Source organism: Eulemur rufifrons, chromosome 7 (assembly GCF_041146395.1).
Source record: "Eulemur rufifrons isolate Redbay chromosome 7, OSU_ERuf_1, whole genome shotgun sequence".
Classification (NCBI taxonomy): Eukaryota; Metazoa; Chordata; class Mammalia; order Primates; family Lemuridae; genus Eulemur; species Eulemur rufifrons.
The window spans coordinates 7966148-7971977 of record NC_090989.1 but is presented as its reverse complement, the minus strand read 5'-3'; the positions used below and the strand labels follow the sequence as shown (position 1 = coordinate 7971977).

Below are 5830 nucleotides of genomic sequence, written 5' to 3'. Positions count from 1 at the left end.
TGCGGACTCTGAGTTGATACTCAATGAATGCCCCTTCTTCCCTACCCAACTCATGAACAGTTTGAGAGAAATAATGGAGGCCAGAATATTATCTTTATTAGTGATACAAGCCTTACTAGAGAACAAGGCTTTAAGCTTTTTCAACAAAGCTTTCTTTTTAGCTTGTTTGTATTAAATCTCAGATTAGGCAGACTTTCTTTTTTTTCTTTTCTTTCTTTTCTTTTTTCTGTTTTGAGACACCATCTCACTCTGTCCCCTTTGGTAGAGTTCAGTGGTGTCATCATAGTTCACTGTAACCTCAAACTCCTGGGCTCAAATGATCCTCCTACATCAGCCTCCCAACTACTTGGGATACAGGCATGCATCACAATGCCCAGCTAATTTTTCTATTTAGTAGAGACAGGGTCTTGCTCTTGAACTGGTCAGGCTGGTCTTGAACTCCCGAGCTCAAGCAATCCTCCCACCTCAGCCTCTCAGAATGCTAGGATTCTAAGTGTAAGCCAACCTGCCTGACCTCTTTATTTTATTTTTTGAGTCAAGGTCTCACTCTGTTGCCTGGGCTAGAGTACGGTGGTGTCATAGTAGTTCACTGCAACCTCAAACTTCTGGGTTTAAGTGATCCTTCTGCCTCAGCCTCCTGAGTAGCTGGGACTACAGGTAACTGCCATCACAGCCAGCCAATTTTTTTACATTTTTGTAGAAATGAGGTGTTGGTATTTCTACAAAATACCTCTCCAGCAGTTGCCATGAGTGGTAGTGGTGATCATGCTGCCCGAGGTAGATTGAATTACCTTCAATATGTTCATTGCCTCTCTCGTGGGGGTCATCCCCATGAGGCCACTCCCTACAGCAAGATTTTCCTTCCCCTTTGATGTCACACTTTGCCATATGACTCACTTCAGCCACAGGAATGTGTGTTGCATACAAGCAGACATCTTAGGAGCTAGCACACAGTCTGTTCCCTCTACCTGGAGACTGATATGTCACAGATAGAGACCCCCCTTTCTGGCTAGGGCCTGGAATAAAGAACCCCTGTGCAGGGCCTTAGCTGGACTGGGAGAGACATGAATTATGAGGGGGAGAGAAGACCTGATTGTGGGAAGCCACTGAGCTTTGGGAGTGGTTTGTTACTATAGCATAACTTAGTGAAAGTCAACCAATATGATGATAACTTGAATTTTTGGTGACTGGTCTGTGGTGCTCAGAGTACCAGAGGTATCACTTCCCTTGGCCAAAAATAAGCAATGTAGCAGAGAAAGTGAGTTATATATTTTAACTCTCATAGTGTTACCTAATCGATTAATAGTTAGGATGAGATCTACAGACCATCTATCCTCAAAACTCACCAAAACTTCCTAAGATAAACATTGAAGACCATATGAGTAATATTCTTAACCCTCTCTTCAGGTCATTAAGATAAAAAACATTGATAATGTTGTTCCAAAATATTTCCAAATTTTGCTTTTTACAATTGATATAGGTGAGCTATTTGACAAGTTGCTATTACTCGGGGATAGAATGAGACACCCTAAACCCACAAGTGCAATACATCTAAATGTATACAATTTAGATAAATGTTGCAAATGCAAATGAAATGCCAACATATTTATTAAATAAATATAAACACAATTTATCATCTCTTGCAGCAAAAAGTACACAGTATTAAAGGTAATAAAAGTTCTATTTTCTGAAAATTACTGGAAGGCCATTTGCAGGCTTAGTTGGACAGAGAAAACTTTGGAATGCAGAGAGGCCAAGCAGGAAGCATGGAGTGGCCATGAGGAAAAGGCTCAGCCTACAGTGGCAGTGGCACCACCTGAGAGGCAGTGAGAAGCCCACGCAGCATCCTGGGGACATCAGTGACAAGGCCCAATGGCTGATGGCAATGACGAAGAGCAAATGAGAAGTGGGAGAGCTGTTCTAGTGTAGTCTGTTCCCTTCTGTGCCAGTCTGAGCAGCTGGTGGTGGCTGCTGTGAAGCAGGACTGAGAGACCACCAAGGTCTCAAGGAAAGGGCATCGTGAGCCATCAGCTGTGACATCACCTTGGGCTCAGGTAGAGCGATGAGGGCAGAAAACAGCTTTACCTACCAGCAGCATGTGTTTGGAAATACCACCAATTCATTTCTTAGTGAGTCCACTTTTCCTTTTTTAAAGTACTTTATGGGGGGTGTTATGCTTTTAACATTTATGTTTTCCCAAAATTCCTATGCTGAAACCTAATCACCAATGTGGTGGGGCCTTTGGGAGGGGATTAGGTCAGAAGGGTGGAGCCCTGAAGAATAGGATTAGTGCTCTTGTAACAAGACACCGGAGAGCTTGCTTTCTCTCTCTCTGCCCTTCACCTTGCAAGGGTACAGGTTAAAGGGAGCTGCTTTGCCCTTCCATTGTGTGAGGACACAGCACGAGGTGCCATCCGCAAACCAGGAAGCAGACACCAAATCTGCCCATGCCTTGATCTAGGATTTCCCAGCTCCAGATCTGTGAGAAATGAATTTCCACTGTTTATAAGCCGCACAGTCTATGGTATTTTGTTCTAGCAGCCAAAATGGACTAAGACGGGTATATTGACATGCAAACCCATGGCACAACATTTGCAATATTCTACAGGTGAAAAATAAGTTAAATTCTCCTCTCACCCTTCTACTTCAGATATCTAGTTCTTTCCCCAGAAGCAACAACTCTTGCTGGTTTCTTTTTCTCTTTTTTTGCTTCCACTGTGTGACCCACTTCAGTGCCAGCAGCCTACGGGTACAGAGGCCAGGCAATGGTTCGGGGCCAGTTTGCTCTGGCATGGGGCACTCTTGCTGGTTTCTTATGCAGCCTTCCAGAGACTGCCTATGGAAACAAAGGCATTAACATGTGTGTCCTTTCATTTTTTCATAAAAATGTAGCATGCTCTCCAGATTTTTCTTTAATTGCTTTTCACTGAATATAGCTTGGAAATCTTCCCGTATTGGTATATCAGTGTATGTGAGCCTGCTTTATTGTAGTTAATGTGTGGCATTGTATTTCACAGGTGTACCAAAATTTATTTAATCGGAATCTTATTTAAATTGTTTCCAACCTGCTGCTGCTATAAACAGTGCTGCAATGAATATAGTTGTACATAAGATTTTGCACATGTGTGACTATATTTGTGGTGTTTTGGACCTTATAGACAGTTTCAAATTTTATGTAGTACACTTTGTCAATCTTTTCTTGTATGACTTGAGGGTTTTTTTGTCATATTTAGGAAGAACTTCTTTTTTTTTTTTTTTTTGTTGAGACAGAGTCTCACTTTGTTGCCCAGGCTAGAGTGAGTGCCGTGGCGTCAGCTTAGCTCACAGCAACCTCAGACTCCTGGGCTTAAGCGATCCTACTGCCTCAGCCTCCCAAGTAGCTGGGACTACAGGCATGCGCCACTATGCCCGGCTAATTTTTTCTATATAGATTTTTAGTTGTCCATATAATGTCTTTCTATTTTTAGTAGAGACGGGGTCTCGCTCAGGCTGGTCTCGAACTCCTGACCTTGAGCAATCCACCCGCCTCGGCCTCCCAGAGTGCTAGGATTACAGGCGTGAGCCACCGCGCCCGGCCTAGGAAGAACTTCTCTACTCAAAACTTATTTAAAATTCTTCCATATTTTTTCTAACACTTGCAAGATTAAATTTTTTGCTTTAAAATTTTTTATTCATCAGCTATTAATTTTGGTGTAAAATCCAACTTTTTTTTTATCCAGATGGCTATTTTGTTGTACCAGCATCATTACTGAATGACCCATCTTCTCCCACTGATTTAAAATGTCTTTGTGTTAGATATAAATATTATAATTCTTACATATATAGTTCTAGAATGGTCTATTACATGATGCCTGTTTTCTCATGTACTGATATCACACTCTTAATTATTGTAGCTTTCTAATGTTTTAATATGTGGTACACTAGTAACCCCTTTCTCCTCTTCTATTTCAGGATTTTCTTGGTTTTGGTAATGATAAAATATTCCATCTAAACTTTAGGATTAATTTGTCAACTTAAAAGGATAATAGTTTTTGAATATTTTATCACTTTAAATTTACATATATTACTTGGGGGAGTATATATATATATATATATATATATATCTTTATGTTATTAAGCCTACCTATCTCCAAACAAATTATAAACTTTCTAATAGCATTCAAACACTTTATTTATATAGATCTTGCACAATTTTGTTGTGGGTTAAATTTTATTATTACTTGTACTTGAGAATGGGGCATTTTATTTTAGCAAGTTACTTTTTGTATATAGGAAAACTACTTATTTTTGTATTAATTTTTACCCAGTCACTTCATAGAATTCTCTTGTTCTTTGTAACATTTTTTCATTTGATTCTCTGGGGCCTTCTATGTAAACAGTAATATCATCTGCATATAAAATTGCATAAACCAATATCCTTAGAAACTATCAAATAATAGTTATGAGACAGGACATCTTTATCTTGCTCTTGACTTAAATGACAATGCTTCAAGCATTCACCATCAAGCATGATGCTGCATTTAGGTTGAGATTTTATTGTATCATGTTGTGAAGTACCCATCAATGGCTTTTACTGAAGGTACTTAAGAATACCATGGTGGCACGAGACGCCATCTCTACATAAATTTAAAAAGTTAGCCGAGGGTGGTGGGGCACACCTGTGGTCTCAGCTACCTGGGAGGCTGAGGCAGGAGGATCGCTTAAGCACAGGAGTTAGGGGCTGCAGTGAGCTATGAAGACACCACTGCACTGTAGCCCGGGCTTCAGAGTGAGACCCTGTCTCGAAAACAAACAAACAAACCAATAAAAAAACCCAAAGAGTGTTTTTAAAAAATCAAAAATTGTTGCTATTAAACACTTTTTCAGAATCTATAGAAATATATTAATTTTTTAAGTATTTTAATATTGTGAATTATTTTAATAGATTTTCCCATATTGAAACACTCTTTAATTCTTTTGACTATATCTCACTTGGTTGTGTTGTATTAATAATAGTCATGTAATATTTGCCTAATATTTTATTTGGAATTCTTAACTCATTAGTTTTAAATGTTATTACTATTAGGTTTTTGTGTGTGTGTGCTATCATAGTTGGGCTTTTGATTTAGCAGTAAGCTAACGTCACAGAAAAGGCTTGGTGAGCTTTCTTTTACTTTATAATCTAGAACAATTTAGCATTGGATTTATACATCCCTTAATAGTTTAGTAGAATTCCCTTGTTAAACCACCTGGTCACAGCATTTTTTGTGAGGGCATACATCTGTTTTGTTTTCCAATCTCTTCTGGGGTCAATTTTTGTCATTTATATTTTCCATGAAAATTATCTATTACATTCTAGTTTTTGTATTTTTTTCAAACAAAGTATTTAAAGTTTTTGTTATTTGTTTGTTTCTTTAGAGACAGACTCTGTCACCTAGGCTGGAGTGCAGTGGTACAATCATAGCTGACTGCACCCTGGAACTCCTGGGCTCAAACAGTCCTCATGACACTACAGGCGCAGGCCTCCATGCCTGGCTAATTTAAAAAAAAAAAACTTTTTTAGAGTTGGGGTTCTCTATGTTGCCCAGGCTGGTCTTGAACTCCTGGCCTCAAGAGATCCTCCCACTTCAGGCCCCCAAAGCACTGTGAGCCATTGTGCCCAGCTCAGAAGTCTTGATAGATTTTTTTTTTTTTTTTTTTTTTTTTTTTTGAGAAAGAATCTTGCTCTGTTGCCTAGGCAAGAGTGCCGTGGCATCAGCCTAGCTCACAGCAACCTCAAACTCCTGGGCTCAAGCAATCCTTCTGCCTCAGCCTCTCGAGTAGCTGGGACTACAGGCATGCGCCACCTTGC

General features: G+C 39.6%; 1 non-coding gene across 1 annotated transcript; it reads right to left on the bottom strand.

Annotated features, from left to right (window-relative positions):
- Positions 1–2713: 2713 nt before the first annotated feature.
- LOC138388992 (small nucleolar RNA SNORA42/SNORA80 family) lies at positions 2714–2842 on the bottom strand. The gene has a single exon (XR_011234438.1). It is a non-coding gene; the product is annotated as a small nucleolar RNA SNORA42/SNORA80 family (small nucleolar RNA).
- Positions 2843–5830: the final 2988 nt, after the last annotated feature.